We start from the raw sequence: 19,359 nt of genomic DNA on the forward strand, positions 1-19,359 counted from the left end.
CGCAACTGCATTCACAGTACGGGGCTTCTCTTCCAGCACTGAAGTCAGGAGTAGAATAACAACGACCAGCAACCATTGCCATTACATGCTGTAATGTTAAGTGAACTCGTGTGCATTCAGGGAAGTGAATTCCTGTAATTGGTACATATTGTAAAGAAACTAGATAAACATCTAGGGCTCTGTGCATTCGAAGACCACAGGAAGAAAGACTGACATTTAAGCTTAAAAAGCAAGTTTTAAATTATTTCAAATGAGAAGGAATGAAACTTCCTGAACACGTTTGAGCTCCCAGCCGTATTTCACACAGTAAGACTTCCTTTGATTCTCCTTACATTTATTGCCTAACTTTACTTTGGCACATAGCCTAAAATGTTGAACTAACAGAACGTTATTGGATTGTAAGATGGAATATTTAAAAGACGAAGAGAGTGAGATGAAATGAAATATTAAAAATAAATATTACTGATCTAACAACTTAATTGATTTCAAAATTTATATTCTCCTCCAAGTATAAATAAAGTGATCAAATCAAGGAGGATGAGATGGATGGGGCATGTAGCACGAATTGGGGAGAGGAGGAATGCATATAGGATATTGGTGGGAAAGCCGGAAGGAAGGGGACCACTGAGAAGACCAAGACGCAGGTGGGTGGACAATATGAAAATAGATTTAAGAGAGATAGGATGAAATTGGATGGATTGGATATATCTGGCTCAGGATAGGGACCAGTAGAGGACTCTTGTGAAAAAATAATAACCTTCCGTTCCATAAAATGCTGGGAAGTTCTTGAGTAGCTGCACAATTGACGGCTTCTCAAGAAGGGCTCAGCTACATGAGTGAGTTAACGGCTTGATTGTATTTAAGAAAATGTAATATTCTAGGATATATTTTAAAAAGAAAAAAAAAAATTGACCTGTTTGATAATAAAAATGGCACTGAAAACATGTAGGAAATTTCTCTCGTAAACAACTGACTATGCTTGCTATCCTATGAAATTATAAATCCCGAAACACATACAGCTGGACCGTCACTCGCAGAATATATTTCTCTGAAGCCCAAAATTTCAGTTAAACAAGCACACGTTTTAAATCTCCAAATATCGATTGAATTGAAGCTGCACTACACCGCGTAATTTGCAGGACATTGAATTCACGTACACACAAACGTACGAGTATGTGTCTCTATTTGGAACGGAAATGAATTTCCGCACGAATAGAAAGAATCAATTACTGTCAGTATTTGTAGAACAGCAGACACATCTGACTACAGTAATTCCAGAGTAGTCTGTCTTTTGTCAACTCACTACAACATTTTAACTAATATTCCTCTGACATTAATAAAAATATTTTTGAATTAAATAATAGGTGATGCGTACTCCGACAGAGGAGATCAACTATTGATGAAAACACCTACACAAACTACGATGAATATTAGAGAAAGAAATTAAAGTGGCTCGATACATAAATTATTTAAATAGTTAATGAAAATCTTTGAGTCACGATAGAAGTTTACTTCATATTGTCGCATATAGTCCATTGCTAGGTAACGGCTTGTTAAAACACGTCTACGAGGTTATGACAGAGACATCGATTCCTAGGCAAAGCGCACAGAATATAAATAATATATAAGTATATACTTATATATACATGTTTACATAAAAATTATATAAATTATAAATAATATATATAAATATCTACAAACAACAATGAAAAATGCAAGGGATTCTCACTTGTGTCATCAGAATAATGAAGTAAACAAATGGCTGTTAGTATTCTATTCGATGATCACTGTCATGTCAATCACTTGTCCAGTGATTGAGACTAGCTCTTTCTAACGGGCTTAAGTGAGTAGGGTTATCCTCCCCTACTCACCTGAAGACGTAGATAGATCCAGTCTCCGAAACGTCGTGGTCTTTTGTCTTTTACATACCAGACGATGGATGAAGTCCAAAAGAAGCCAAAAGAAGTACACGCTCCTAGAAGCACTACTTCTTGTCGAATTGAAACAAAATCTTCATGATTCAAAATATGAAACAACTGATATACAGGAATTGCTAAACTTAGCGCGAGCCCACCATGGGTGCATCAATTTCGAGTTTAGCATAGCGGTAAAGCTCAACACGAATCCAGAACCTGCAAAACCAGAGAGCATAGAGTTCCAGTTTACCTGCCTCTGAAAATATGTTGTTGTGCAAGCCTCATCAACTAGCGCTCGGACTGAAACGAACATTTTTTTTTTCCTTGGCACTACAGCCCCAGTGGGCCTTGGCCTACCTCCATGAACCCCGTTCACTTCGATTTTTCTAGAGCTTACACATACGGTAGGACTCCTTTGGCGAGTGATCAGCTCGTAGCAAGGCCTCTACCTGTACACAAACACAGAAAAACGCACACAAACATCCATGCCCTGAGTGGGATTCGAACCCACGATCTCGGCTTCCGAGCTAGCAAAGACAGTGCATGCCTTAGACCGCTCGGCTACCGTGACCGGCGAAACGAACATTATAGACTATAAAATAAAAATACATATTTTAAATTTAAAAATGGGAAAAATAGGACGAATATTTATGAAATCAGAGTATGGTGAGAAATGGATCTGAACTATCGTTGTGACAATGAAGTAAGTCTGATAAATTCCAGATGGACAGAAACGGACTGTATGATTGGTCGTTAATAGGTTCAGTGTTTCTTAACAGAACGAATCGGTCCAGATTTCCAATCAATTAAGCCGATGTTCGTCGATTTTCCCACACGATGATAAGCAAAAATATCTCACAATATGTAACGGTGCACGGAATCATGGAACTGACAGCCAAGTTTGTGTGTACGCATAACCTTGTACTATTATTCTTCTCGTTAAATAAATATAATTTGTAATGCGTGTTAAGTTACTTAACAGACGCAACAGCGTAACATTTTGCGCACGAACAATAAATGGGGAAAAGATACAAAATTAGTAGACCGCAAAAGACAATTCTGAAAGTGACATTTTGAGACAGCAAGAATGCAATACATGAAAATGAGGTGAGAAATAAGGATGAATAATTCCTTAATGTTTTTGTGACAATTTGTACGTAAAGCTAAGAATGTACAATCGCGTGTGACTTCATACTGAAGCACAGAAATCAGTTGCGCGCGGATGCTGAGAAGCACACTACAAATAAACTCATACGTCCGCTCTAAACATAATCAGTACCTATCTTATTGTTTTATTTAAGAGTATACTATCGACTGTGTATGTTAGATAGCGTCGATTAACACGATAATGAATGATGAACTGACGATCGTGGTCTGTGTTAAGCTACTATCTCGTTATCGTCATCTGACAAATCTAGAACACCCGACCACAGTCTACTCTGTAATAATCAGGCATGCTGACTGCTGTGTCAGGGAATTTTTTTTTCCCTTGGCACTACAGCCCCAGTGGGCCTAGGCCTACCTCCATGAACTCCGTTCACTTCGGTTTTTCGCGATCTTACACATACGGTAGTACTCCTTGGGAGAGTGATCAGCTCGTCTCAAGGCCTCTTTCTGTACAAAAACACAGAAAAACGCACACACACAAACTAAACATCCATACCCTGAGTGGGATTCGAACCCACGATCCCGGTTTCCAAGGGAGCGAAAACAGTACATGCCTTAGACCGCTCGGCTACCGTGACCAGCTGTGTCAGGGAACTTTTTTCTCTGGCACTACAGCCCCAGTGGGCCTAGGCCTACCTCCGTGAACTCCGTTCATTTCGGTTTTTCTAGATCTTACACATTCGGTAGGACTCCTTGGGCAAGCGATCAGCTCGTCGCAAGGCCTCTACCTGTACACAAACACAGAAAAACGCACACAAACATCCATGCCCTGAGTGGGATTCGAACCCACGATCTCGGCTTCCGAACGAGCGAAGACAGTGCATGCCTTAGACCGCTCTGCTACCGTGACCGGCGTCAGGAAACTTTACCTACACCAAATATTCGGCTTTGGAGCTACTACTTGCCTACGAAGTGAGGATTACTCTCTGAGACGTTAAGAGAAAAGAAAAAACTTCCTTTCGAAATAATTTTTTTGTGTATATAACTGTTCAATAAATACTGTGAATCAAATCATTACAAAATATTACGTTGAATAACAACAAAAATATACACGTACGTGAAAGAAATATATTTAATATAAATTCCTTCTATAATTAATCTTAACTATTTCTTTCTCTTCCTTACAGCAAAACAAAAGTTGTCTATAGTTTACACATGACTTTAACCCTGTACTCTTAATATTAATTGCAGTAACATTCCTGTGCTGCAAAGACTTAAGAATATTGAATTTTAATATAGAATTCTTTTAAAAAAATTAAATTTATATTTTGTACCGGCAGATGATTTTCCTAGAATATATATATTTTTTTTTCGGGAGACCAGCTACTACGACTGTGATGTTGCTGGATTCCTGCAACCACCCAAACGGAAGAGAAAAATGTTTTCCAAAGTCCAATGTCTTCTTCGTCTTCAAACGATTCTATATAACTTCTGAAATTTTATAATACCTCTTCTAAGAACCGCCGCAAAGAAACAGGTTCAACTGAAACATACAATGCCAATTTGTTGAAATTATCCAGGCAACTTTACTGGCATGAAATAGTGACGTCTTAGAGACAGATATTTCCTCTAATGAAAACATTATACCAAGTTGAAATAAATACAGCCTATATTAGTTTTCATGTTTACACGGCAGTAAATATTCACACTGTGGTTTTCCGAGTTTCGATACTGTGCAGCCTTTCGGCAAATAAAAAGTTTCAGAGGAACAAGCTCTCTGCATCTTGAGGATCGAAGTTAGTAGGGGAAGAGTGCGGGCAGGTGGCCCTTAGTGGCCAGCACCCATGTCGCTCAGCAGTTAATATATACGGGCAGTTTCCCACAACTCGGTGCATATTTTGTTTTGACTTTAAAAGGGCTCTCCTTCCCGTGGGATCTGGACAAACAGCTTCCACGTCGCCCTGCCTATAGACCTATAACACGACAGCACTCTCAACCCACTTGCTTCAGTCCTGAAGATAAAAGCATTATGTTCTTTCTAAGATTTGGTATGAACCTACAAGACTACATGGTATCACAACCCAGGAGACAGTTATATAAATACATGTTACTGGAATTATTTCTCATATCAGGAATCTCCTTGAAAAGATACGAATCTATTTTGTAGTTTGTAACTATTTATAGCCCCATGCAGATATCATATGTCAATCCATACTGCTTGTCTGTCTGTATAGTGTAATATAAGTACCAACACCCATACACAGAGGCAGCATTATGCTTAAAAATAACATAAATATCACAAATCATAATATTTTACACTATACTTGCGTTATGTGAGTGCATACGAGGGAGAGTCAGGAAATGGGTCACAAATGGACATAAAACATAAAACATGTGATACTCGAATATGGACAAAATATTTCTTTCTCGACATCTCCACTGACTTTGATACGCATGTTCTGTCGCTTTACCAGTGCGTCGAATCTGCAGCAGAGAAGTTTTTATACTGTAGTTTCAGCCACACAGAAGAGTTATTACTTCCATTACATTTGTTTTACCTCCATTTGTGAGCTATTTACTGACTCACCCTCATATATTACTAAATATTCGTTAAATTATTTTGATAATATCATCATCCTTAATATCATCAACTTTTACTAAATGTTTGCTGGGAAATTTGTAGTGTGTCAAATCATGTAGACTTTAAGCAAATAAAGGAAATACAGAAAGCACAAAAGGGTTACGTTCTAAGCAGTCGGTTACACGGTTACTCATCTTACAGCAATCGTTACACGGTTACTCATCTTACAGCAATCGTTACACGGTTACTCATCTTACAGCAATCGTTACACGGTTACTCATATTACAGCAACTGTTACACGGTTACTCATCTTACAGCAATCGTTACACGGTTACTCATCTTACAGCAATCGATTGAGAATCTTAGAAATTTCACTGAAGTTTTCCATATGCGATCCACAGACGTGAATGGCTACCGGCAGGTGTCACCGGAATTCCAGAAGTGCCCTGCTAGGGCAGTGACATCAGTTTGCGACAGTCTCTGTTGGTACAGTAGCACTGAAGTCACTGATCAGTTCTGCGGGTTTCTGCTTAACTGGGGTACTAAGGAAAGCGTAAAGTGCGGCACTGTCCCCTCCCCCACCCCCTCAAGCAGTTTCGTTTTCTCTCGCTCTCACGGGGTGACGCTGAGTCAACTTGGTACTGCGGCCACTGTTTGGCCTATTGTACCAGCCCCAGATGATGATGAATATGTAGCAATCGGTGGAATGAGAATTAGCAGGGTAAACTGAGGTACTCGGGAGAAAATCTTCCTCAGCGCCACTTTGTCAATCACAAATCACACATGACCTGGCCTGAGCTCGAATCCGGGCCACCGTGGTGGAAAGCCGGCGACTAATCCCCTGAGCTATGAGACGGTCCCCTCAAACTCTTAGTATTAACTTATACACAAATATTCCTTTAGAGTCCAGAGTCTACATGAAAAGTGCCTACAGCTGCAAAGTTATGTATATAAGAGGACTTAGACTAAGGATATGCAGTATACAACAGGAAAGAAATTTCTGGCCGAAACAAGACAAGAAAAACGTACCTCCAGCCTGATAGTCTCATTTGACGCAGTGAGCTGATTGTACATCAGGTTCTTGCAAAGCGTATCAAATTCATCAAACACGGAAATGTGCAGCTCGGAAAGAGAAAAGGTAGATTGTTTCATTGAAGAAGATAAAGACTGGAAACCAACAAGAAAGCCGAGTTAATCTCCGTTACATAACCCTCACAGTTGTGAAAGTTATCCTGTTTCCTAGTTAACAAAGTAACGACTGAGAATCAAATTTATGCTTAGAAATATTAATATTAACTTGCTTAATTGGCCGTAATCTTATAATATTTTTATGTTCCAACCATTACCAGCGTAAAAGATCCGAGCCTGAAATCTTAAACGTGAATCTAATGAAGGGAATATCAGTTTACAAAACTCGAAGTTACACGCTCCTCTGAAAAAAACACAACTCCCAAAATGTCTATTTCTATACTGTGATCAATTGACTATAACAGCTTAAGGCTCTCCCCCGCGACAGATCAAGATGGTTTTCTACAAACCAGCAGGCCACTTCATCTTGCAACCGAGTCTGCTGACAACCGCGTGATGCACATAAAGACATTGAAAATGTTATCGCAGCTGACACTAATTCAATTCCATGCCTCCCTCTTTCTCCGGCTCTTTTAAAACAAAGGCACGTCTTTTAAATCGGTGTTTTGAAAAGGAGTTCTTGATGAAAAACATTCTGACACTTTATAGCACGTACTTCTAGAGGCTGTATGAAATTTCTATGCTCTTCATTCCCAAGTTCATTCTAGTCCTTTAGGGCCATCGGCAGATTTTAGCATGTCTCCAGATTCTCTTGGCACAGATTCCCCTTAGAGTTCATTTATTTGTTATAAATTACAGACCAAACAGACAATTATTCTCAAAGCTTTCCTAAAAATTCATTGCTCTATTCATCATTTATACCCAAATTTTTACTCTCCTCTTGCTCCCACTGTGGAGCACAGGGCAGATTTCTCAGTTTCATGATCATTTTTACAGACGGTAGGGCTCCTTGGACGGGTGATCAGCTCCTCGCAAGACCTCTACCTAAACACAGGACATCACAAACACAGAATAAACGCGTACACACACCAAACATCATGCCTTGTGTGGGATTCGAAACCACGACCCCGGCTTCCGAGAAACCGAAAAACTACATGACTTTGACCGCTCGGCTACCGTGCTCAGCATACCTCCAATTAGAAATAGAATATTCAGTTTATTCGCATAAGTATTCCTACTAATACTCCACCTCTTGTCACTGCATGTAACACGGAGTCTGAGCCATTTCTCCTGGGGCAGATGATTAATTCGTAGGTCATCATTTTGCTGCTGGTGAAGAGCATTTTATATATTTCCGTTACAAAATTTTTACGCTTCAAAACAGGAACGACAAGTATTTTTTACATTCTCTGCATTTTAAACTAGGGCTCCTGATTTGTAGATCCATAGAAAGATCAAAATGGATATCTTAAGAAGGAACCAAACTTCCTAATTGATTCCGGAAGTATAGAGATGCATTGCCCGCAAAGGCACCGAATTATTCATCTCTCAGTGCATATGATTTGCATTCTCTGAAGACGAATGTAATTAGTCTAAAAGAGTGACAGCAGAGTTCTGTGTCCCTGCACACACCTCTTTAAACTGAAGGCATACTCAGTGCATGTGACGGGGAATAAACTCTAATTCTCGAAATTTCACTCCGATTACAAATTAGTTATGAAGTTGCTTTTAGCAATCAAGCATGCTTAGTTATGTTGTACTGTGGATTTGAACCCACAAAAGCAATTAATCACAATGTGAAGCTTGGGAGAGACACCAGTTCGTAGTGTCTGTCTCAGATGGCAGAAACAAGAAATATGACGAAACTTCCGCAAGCGTCCCCACATCCCTGTAACAGCCATAGCCGACTGTGGCCTGAAACAGTTTAGGTGCGCCTGGGATAATTTCGGGTTGGAGCAAAATCAAGTGTTTGCGGTTTTAAGTTGAGCAGTGCATTTTGTTTGTAGTCACGCTATATGATGTACTGTTTCGAAAGTAACCGCCTACCTTCCAGCAGATACAAACGCGCCCTCCTCTAAATTAGAAAGACATGGAAGGCCAGCCGTTGCTGAGTAACGACTTCGCAAACATGGAAACAGTAATAGAAGAATGGCGTATTTTGTGCGGTCCGTATCAAGATGTTATAAGTAGGACAGCTGGGGCAATGAGTTTGTTGTGAGACAGTCGCTAGCCGATAAGAACCTGAGTACGCAAGCAAAGGACATTATTCAGACCCGTCATTAGGAAACTACTGGTGAAGACATAGCAGAATTAGAAGATATATAATTACTTACTCATGGAGCTGAGCCCTTCTTGAGAAGCCGCCAATTCTGCAGCTACTCAAGAATTTCCCAGCATTTTACAGAAACTGAAGGTTCATTACCGTGTTCATAAGAGCTCTCCATTGGTCCCTATCCTGAGCCAGACCAATCCAATCCATACCATCTCATCCTGTCTCTTAAGATTAATTCTAATATTGTTCACCCACCTACGCTTTGGTCTTTCAAGTGGTCTCTTTCCTTCTGGCTTTCCCACCAATATTCGATACGCATTCCTCACCTCTCTCATTCGTGCTACATGCCCTATCCACCTAATCCTCCTTGACGTGAGCATTCTACTTATACTTTAGAAGAGTACAGTTATGAAGATCCTCATTATGCAGTTTTCTCCAACCTTCTGTCACTTCATCTCTTTTCAGTCCAAATATTCTCCTCAACACCCTGTTCTCACACACCCTCAGTCTATCTTCCTCCCTTAATGTCAGAGACCAAGTTTCACACCCATACAGAACCACAGGCAAAATTATAGTTTTTTATATTCTAATTTTTATGTTTTGGGACAACAGACGAGAAGACAAAAGGTTCTGGACTGAATGGTAGCAAGCAATACCCGAATTCAATCGCCTCTTGATTTCCTCCTGAATCAGGTTTCGATCTGTTATCGTTGTTCCCAAATATCTTAATTCAACCACATTTTCAAAACATTTGTTTCTTCTCCTTATGTCATGATTTTTCCCTGCATTATGGTGACTAGACAGCAACATATACTTAGTTGTCTCTGTGTTTACTTCTAGACCAACCTCTTTACTTGCGTCAGTTAAAGTTTGTATGTTTTTCTTTATGGTATCTACATTATCACCCAGTAGATTCACATCATCGGCATAGGCCAACAGCTGATGTGTCCCGTTTAATTTCAGTCCCACCTGGTTTCCCTGGACCTTCCTAACTGCATATTCTAAAGCAAAGTTGAAAAGGAGGGCGATAAAGTATCTCCTTGTTTTAGACCATTCTGGATAGGAAATTTATCAGATATCTGTCTACCTATACTGACTTTACTATAAGTTTCGTTTAAACACAATTTAATCTGCCTAACTGGTTTCATGGGTATCCCAAACTCTATCAGTATTGTACAATACTTCCCTCCTAAGTGAATCATAGGCTTTCGTGAAGTCTATGAAGAGCTGATGTACTGTCTCATCGTACGTCCATTTCTTCTCCAGTATCTGACGAATGCAAAAGATCTGATGTGTAATTGATATGTTACGTCGAAACCCACACTGATGATCCCCAATAATATCACATATATATGGACTTATCCTGATAAACTCAAGCGGTTAGTCGCTGGCTTCCCACTGCGGCGGCCCAGGTTCGATCCCTGGTGTGATCAAGTGGGATTTGTGGAGGACAAATTGGCGCTGGGGCATGTTTTCTCCGAGTACTTCGTTTTCCCTTGCCAATCATCAATCCACCAATTGCTTCACAACCACCCTCACCTATCATCTGGGGCTGGTACAATAGGCCAGAAGTGACCCCAGTACAAGGGACTTAGTCTCACTCTACTAGCAAGAAAGTGAAACCTTGATAGAAGAATACTGGATAAAATTTTGTATGAAATTGATAGCAGTTATATTCCCCTATAACTATTACAGTCAGTTTTATCACCCGTCTTGTGAACTGGTACAATAATAGATTCCTTCCACTAATCAGGCGATGTTTGCTTATTACATATAGATGTAATTAGCTTGTGGATCTTAGAACGTAATATTTCGCTTCCTGCTTGAATAACTTCTGCCGGAATTTGATCATTACCTCTCAATTTACACGGATCAAGTTCCAACAGCTCTGTTGTATGGATTTCTGTCTGCCTAACATCGCTGACCTATGTACATTCAATAACTGTGAGAAGTAGTTCCTCCACATATTCACAATGTTGTGGGAATCTGCAAGCAGATCACCATTCTCATCCTTCACTGAGTTACTGCTAGAAGATATATACGTATATACATATATATAGGAATTATATCTACCGTCAACGCAACAAATACTCAGTTTTAATTTCGATCTTTATTGCTGCTACAGGTTTCGGTTGTATAAGACCTTCATCACGCAGTGATAGACAGGAATATGTATGGTCATTGAACTACTGATATGGATCCCTATCGGTTCAACGCGTAATATTATATACTGATATAAAAGTTTTGCCTCAATTTGGTGTTGTAAATAAAGTAACAAATACATAAATAAGATGAAAGATAAAGATAAGGTATACCATATATCAAATTNTAAAGATACATATCGTGGAAATACAGTAGCATACAAATATCCACATACTAACAACTTGTACATCACAGGAACTTGTTTTGGGCTTTGCAACCGGGCTTATTACGTAGAAAACAACATACATGCCCAATTTCTACACTGTAGCAGTGAAACCGTAAACATTTAATTTGGTATATATTCTTAACTTACCATCGAAAATCTTGTAAAATATTTTTGTAAACATTTTTAATACACTGTTTCCCATCGCAATAGTACTAAAATGAATTTAAACCAGGCCATAGTAGTATTAGAAACAGAAGGGTGTCCTGAATCAGCAGCCTTTGGCTTTGCCTGTCGCAGACAAAATTCCATAAGTTGCAAAAATACATGTAGTTTGACAAGCGAAACCTGAGAAAAGGTGTACTGTGAAATCAACTGAGTGTTTTCCGCATGAAAATTGCATACTTCCCTGAATACTGCCCAATTTCCTGTGTAAAGCCGTAATGAAATATTTTATTTTCAAATATGAACAAAAAAATATTAACATGGTAGAGAGAGAAATGACGGCAAGAATCACTGTATAATTTTATAAAAATATTTATCTCCGGAAATTATGTTTACTTGTAAATTTGAAGGGGAAGAAAAAGAAGATTAGAGACTTCCGGGATATGACGCAGTATACGTGTAGTCTGGTGTGAGGTTACGAAGCATTGCGGAGTAACATTCTGGCTTCACTTCGCTCTCCTATTCTAAGGTGAGATAACAAGAAATTTCCCCCGAAATACTGCGAATTCACCTTTTCGAGAACCTCAGAACTCACAGATGAAATGAGGTCTCAGTAAAATAAAAAGTTTAAGATGGTTTTGGGTGACATGAAATCTTAGGTTGATATTTGTTAGTTATCAACAGTTACTGTTGCTTCAGCGCGAAATAAGAACAAAAGGTCATCCAGATGGATAACAAGTAAACTGATTTTATGCGAGGTTTAGAATATTTCTGATAATAAACCAAAATTACTACACAGAGGAAACTACTGTTTAAAATTTTACTTATCGGAGCTTTGGTCACAACTCGCACGCTTTTTGGGGGTGGGGCTGGAGGGCAATTACATAAATTGTACCTACAGTTTTTGCGTCTGTTCCCGTATTCTAGTACGACCACAAACATTGTGGTGAAATATGGACTAATTTCCATGTAACGCGATACGATCAACACCACTCGAGACTAACCCCCTTGGTAGCATTTAACCGCTTTCTGTAACAATGCCAGAAGTATGAACAAAAATATACTTTCAAAAGAGGGACAACCTAGGAACTTATAATTTCACCTCGCAATCTGTGAAGGTGTGAAACTTGGTCCCGCACCATGAGGGAGCCATAGAGCCAAGCGTCGTTAAATAACCACAAAATTATCACGGGGGAAAGGATACAGACGGAAGGCCCTTCAGAGAAGAGTACTGATCAGACCTGAGGGGAAAAAGTAATAAGAGACCGGAAAAGAAAAATACATAATATGGAGCTTTATGATTGGCACTTTTTGTCAAAAGCTATTTGTGGTATAATTTCAGGACATATAGCAGACATGGGGAAGACTCGAAAAACATACAATAATGGTATAAAAGTATAAAGAAAATGAGCACTTGGAAGATATAGACAGAAATGTATCGATAGTGATGGATCTCAGAGAAATAAAGTATAGGGGAATAAGTTGCGTTTATCTGTCTCAGGATTGGGACCAGAGCTGGATCCTGGTGAAAATGATAAATTTTGATTCCTTAAATTTCATGGATAACTCAGCAACGGTCAGCTTTTCATGAAGGACTTTGCCCAAGGGAGTTAGTTTTTTGTTTCTTAAGGTCTTGTGGGACCACAGGGAAGACCAAGGCGTAGGTGGGTAGACAATATTAAAATGGATCTTAGAGAGATAGGATGGGATGGTATGGATTGGATTGATCTGGCTTAGGATAGGAACCCGTGGAGGACTCTTGTGAACACGGTAATGAAATCTTCGGGTTCCATAAAATGCTGGGAAATTCTTGAGTAACTGCAGATTTGGTTTCTCCTCAAGAAGGGTTCAGCTCCATAAGTAAGTAAGTAAGTAAGTAAGTAAGTAAGTAAGTAAGGCTTTGTGGGAAATGGAAGTTGCTAATCTTTCGATATCTCAACTGCAAGTGAAGAAACATAGATAAATGTGTTTGTGAGATTTTTTTGGCTACAGTTACTCCATATAAATACATTTAAGCGAGGAATGAAAACATGCAAGGTCTAATCCATTGGAACCTTGAATGTACCCTGCCAGTAGCGAGTGTTACTAATACTGTTGATATTATTGTGCCTGCGCTGGGATTTCATAAACAAGAGGAGTGATCCGATTTTGAGCTTTGTATAATGCTGATCATAACGCGCCTCTCTTATTCCCATTACAGTCTGCGAAACCACAAATCCGCTTCATTAAACCATCCATATCAAAAGTTTCTAACACTGCATTTGCACTGAAAAATAAGTATACAGGGTGGTAGCGTGACGAAAGTTACGGGTTATAGTTTGGATGATTAGATTTATTAACACGTTCCTTTACAAATACCCTTACTATAAGCAGTAAAACGCTATCGCTGATTTACACAATTTCCAGTTCACCTTTGCACATGCACTGGGATTCTCAGTGTCCACTAGTCATCTCCTAGCAACGGATCTCAACACAGAAACAAGCTCTTCAAATCCTATGAAGTCTTCTTGTCGTCAATCACTTTATACTCCTCTGTTCTAATCTGTATTCAACTAATCTTCACAATTCACTATGGACATGCTCTACTCTCGCCCTTGTACTGTTAACTGCACAGCACTCTCCTGGACCATTTTCCGTGCCGGCTTCGTGTACTTGACTCGCGGCTTTTCAGCCATGAACGATGCAAACGACGTTCACTGTTCCTTAGAAACCTACGGCACGGACCCCACGGAATACACATATTATTGTAGACGTGTTTACAGTTCTCTTGCTTAACAATGGGCATTATGAAGGTCATACTGAAAACAAGTCACGTGATACCTATCTCGCAAGTCCATTGGCGCACTGATTGTTGTCTAACAACGAGCTATAAATATTCGTCCTATTGTTGCGTGACATAGCAACGGAATGTTTACCAAGAATCTATTTTCTCGGGAACTTGTTTACCAACCCGTTGCCTAGCAGACAGTGTACATGTAATATTACTAAATACTGAGAGTGAGTATGAACATCGGCATAGTTCGCTTGCGGACTACAGGCCACGGAGACTTTTTCTTTAGTATGAGCATAATATTGTAACGTGGATGACCAGAGCTTTGCTAGGTGACTGGATGTTAAACACCTCGCGACCGAATACACGCAAGGCAACAACAGAATTTGGCGTTTTCTATGGGGTTGGCGCAGAGATCGTTGCTATGCAACGTCGGGGTAAACACTCCTTTACAACAATATAGTCTGTTTCCTGTGCGTGGTCGGTGAGGAGAGTATGTAACGAGATTCCAGGAATAATCAGTGCAGTGTTTCAGAGTATTTCAGAGTGCTTAATTGTATGAGTGTTTTAAGTGAGAGAGAGAGAGAGTTCTCGGTGAAAGATAGTCACGGAAATTTCGTCGTGTGAAGACTACGTGTGAGATTTGAAGACCACACTCGAGGCGTGGATGTCTATGTGCGTTTATTCTGTGGTTGCGTTTTTCTCTTCGTATTTAGCGGTCTTGCGACTGGCTGATCCCCCGTCCAAAGAGTCCTACCCACTGACTATAGGCTTAAGAAACTGAAACCCAGCCAAGGTACAAACGGCTGTACAGCCATAGAGAGGAAAGAGCTATTTAATTGTATGGAGGTTTAAACTGCTGATATGACCAGAGCATCAGAAGGACGAACCATCGGCTGTCAGGTTTAGGGGAAATACAGTTTTGGTTCCTGAACACAGGTCCGTTGAAATAGCGTGCACGTGCTGAGAATTGTGAATATACCGTCGACCACATTTCGAAATCTGTAAATGATATTGTTGATATGACGAGTCAATGAAATGAACGTACCAAGGGAGAAACACATTTGTGCACACAGTGTACTTGAAACTTCCTACGTGCACTGTTTTACTGCGACTGATGCAACACTCTTTCACCTTCATCAAATTTCCAGGTTGTTCTCCTGATTGTAATCAACGGATGTGACTTTATGTTGTGACAAACAAGTAGAAAATTGTTCCAATAAATCGCTTATTGCTAACACAAAAGCAACTGAACTCCAGTGAGGATTTGAAACAACACTGACAGTTAAGTGGACTAACATGCTTCGGCCATCAGTATTGCAAGTTTGTGCACACAAACACGAGTAGTAAATATTACATAAACCTCAGATCTTCGAGTCCAATTATCGTGTTAACATAACGGGGATCATTTCACGATTTCGGCAGAATTTTCGCAATTGTTCAATAAGAAATCGCGCCCCAAGCGTTTTTCAGACGCTGTCAGACGGAATGAGATGTAGTGACAAGTTACTCAAGCATACTGTAAAGAATCTCTTAGTCTCTCTGCTCCTTTCTTAATGCCCACCTTCTCACTGAACAGTCTGTAAGAGCTTGAAAGATAGACGTTTCGAGAATGCAATATGATACATTTTTGAACAGGAATTTGTGCAACATGAAATTCCTTAAAGTACTAAGATGATCCGGATTCCTTGACATGGGGAAACCAAACTCTGCGCGTATAAGAGAGCCACAACTTAAGGCACAAAAGGAAACCGCGATCAGCTACTCATGCCTCGGGGGAAAACAAGTTAAAGTCCACTTTAGTTCACTGCAAGTTATTAAATATTATGTAAGTGGGGTTCACGCTTCGGAAGTTTGATCGTTTGAAGGTAATTTTGAAGCGAAATATTAACTCCTATGGCATGGATAACGGATTTACCTCCAAGGGCTGACTCATGACAAGAACTCGTTTAGTATTGCACTCATTAACTCGTTTTTAATATGATGTAACAAATATGCAATAAGTATTGCATAGACTATTTTTCGCTTGCCGTAAATTATTATACAGACCTCGACACCGAGAACCTCGTATGTTCTGTATATTAGTCCAAGGTCGTGGGAACATAATTTAGCATGAGAGATCTGGCACTAAACTTCGCCGACAAGCGGCGGTCGCTCGGTCGGTATCGTTCGCTTGCGGACCGAAATAACGGAGTTTGTTTTTTTTTTCTGACCTCTGGTCCTCCTACGGCTGTGAACAGGAACGTGAATATGGCCCCATATAATATGTCACACATGTAGTAACGATCCAGAGGAACGTGAGTCAGCAATCTTCTGGGTTATGCCCTGAAACTGGGGCTATACTATCAAGGTCGAGCCCTGAAGATGGAGGTAGCAGGTCTTCCGAAACGTTCGTATCTATCCGCCAAACTACACACGGTCGTAGCCCATGAGACCGAAATATTCATAAATGACCGTACAATATAAAAATTAATTAGAACTCGGTTGGCTTTTCTATTTAGACACAATTTGAAATTAATATCATCGTTATTAATATTATTATACTTGATTAAAAGAGACGTTACACTCAAACATATATTTTAATAGCCATGGTACCTTGCTATTTAATTATTAATAATTGGATTCAATATAATTATATATATTTCTTTTCGAACATTAAATTTGATTTATATGAAGATAATTTTCATTATTTTCCAAATGACATAAATTATATTGTTTCTTATTTTGACTCTTATTTTTTTTTACTTGTGTCACTTTGAAATTTGCTACTGAGATCTATCCGCGTATCTATCCGCCAAACTACACACGGTCATAGCCCATGAGACCCAAATATTCATAAATGACCGTACAATATAAAAATTAATCAGAACTCGGTTGGCTTTTCTATTTAGACACAATTTGAAATTAATATCATCGTTATTAACATTATTATACTTGATTAAAAGAGACGTCACACTCAAACATATATTTTAATAGCCATGGTACCTTGATATTTAATTATTAATAACTGGATTCAATATAATTATATATATTTCTTTTCGAACATTAAATTTGATTTATATGAAGATAATTTTCATTATTTTCCANTATTTTTAATAATATATTCAACATTACAAATCTTGATATATGGTATACCTTTATATTTATATTTTTATCTTTTTACGTATTTGCTACTTTAATTATAACACCAACTTGAGGCAAAAGATTTATGTTAATATACAATACGACGCTTTGCCCCGAAAGGGATCCATATGGGTATTTCAATGACTGCACGTATTCCTGTGTATAATTGCCTGATGATGGTCTTGTACGACCGAAATATGTAGCAAAAATAAAGATCGAAAATTAAAACTGTTGTGTTGACGGTTGACATAATTCCTATATACATATTCTTGAAAGACGAATAGTAGAAGTGAAACCCTTAGGGGCGGTGGTCATGCTTACGACCTTTCAAATGACCAAGCTGCCTTTGTAGCATAAGATAGTAAGATAGGCATGATGTCCTCTGCAAAGTCAGTATCGACAGATGACTTGTGTGTAGCAAAAAGGAAGAATTTTCAATAACATGTTATACGTGCGAAATGTACACTTGAAGAAAAGCCAAGTATATTCATATGATACAAACACATCTTCTTGTCAGAGAGGATGTTACATAATGGACTATTACCGCAAGAGTTCAGTCGAAAAATCTCTGGTCGTGGGTCTCAAGGGGCCTGGCACCAAGACGAATTGATTGACCGTACACCGCCACTCGTAAAACAATTTTGGCTTTGACTTTGACGAGTGAGTTATGTATGAGACAGTCAGTCGCAGCTGAGAAGCCGTGCGTCTAGGGCAGAAGACTTCATGGGATGGAGTTGTGAGGATTCAACTGTGAAGTGTAAACATACATTGAAGACTTTATATGCTATAGTTACAGTTGTTATCTTGAGTGTGAGTAATTATGTGTAGTTACGACTTGTGAGTATCAAATATATTGAGTCGCCAATCCAAACCCCGTCTACAAATCACTAATACACGTGACGATATAATGAGTGTGCAATTTGTGCAGCATTTAATAGGTAGCATATATTGCAACCGTTACACTATAAGGGGTTAATGTAACGTCACTTAAAACCTATAAATCAACACTTGCTGTACTACCAAAATCAGAATTATTTTCAGTCATATTCATAGATGAATTATTGGGGATCATCAGTGTGGGTTCCGAAGTAACAGATCAACTACACATCAGATCTTTTGCATTTGTCAGATATTGGAGAAAAAATGGTAGTACGATGAGACAGTACATCAGCTATTCATAGACTTCAAGAAAGCCTACGATTCAGTTAGGAGGGAAGTATTGTACAATATTCTGATAGAGTTTGGGATACCCACGAGACTAATTAGGCTAATTAAAATCTGTTTAAACAGAAACGTATGTTAAAGTCGGTATAGGTAAACAGTTTTCTGATAACTTTCCTATCCAGAATGGTCTAAAACAAGGAGATGGTTTATTGCACTGTTTTTCAACTTTGTTTAGAATGCAATTAGGAAGGTCCAGGAAAAGCAGGTGAGACTGAAATTAAACGGGACACATCAGCTGTTGGTCTAAGCAGACGACGTGATTCTACTGGGTGATAATGCAGACACCATAAAGAAAAAAAAGCAGACTTTATTTGACGCAAATAAGGAGGTTGCTCTGGAAGTAAAGAGTGAAATCTAAGTGTGTGCTGCTGCCTCGTCACCAAAATGCAGGGCAAAATCATGACATAAAGATAGGAAATAGATGTTCCGAAAATGTGGCAGAGTTCAGATATTTGGTAAAAACGATAAAAAATCAAAACCTGATTCAGGAGGAAATTAAGAGGCGATTGAACTCGGGTAATGCTTGCTACCATTCAGTCCAGAACCTTTTGTCTTTTCGTCTGTTGTCCAAAAACATAAAAATTAGAATATACAAAATTAAAATTTTGCCTGTGGTTCTGTATGGGTGTGAAATTTGGTCTCTGATATTAAAGGGGTAACATAAACTGAGGGTGTTTGAGAACAGGGTGTTCAGGAGAATATTTGGACCAAAGAGAGATGAAGTCACAGGAGGTTGGAGAAAACTGCATAATGAGGAGCTTCATAACTTGTACTCTTCTCCAAGTATAATTAGAATGATCAAGTCAA

At 39.0% G+C, this 19,359-nt stretch overlaps 1 protein-coding gene across 1 annotated transcript in view; it reads right to left on the reverse strand.

The window, feature by feature from the left end:
• LOC111867557 (cubilin-like) overlaps positions 1-19,359 on the reverse strand; it is a gene marked incomplete at its 3' end in the record, with an annotated part of 638,701 nt that overhangs the window by 397,226 nt on the left and 222,116 nt on the right. The window lies entirely within an intron of this gene.

This window comes from Cryptotermes secundus, unplaced genomic scaffold (assembly GCF_002891405.2).
Source record: "Cryptotermes secundus unplaced genomic scaffold, Csec_1.0 scaffold23, whole genome shotgun sequence".
NCBI classification, from domain to species: domain Eukaryota; kingdom Metazoa; phylum Arthropoda; class Insecta; order Blattodea; family Kalotermitidae; genus Cryptotermes; species Cryptotermes secundus.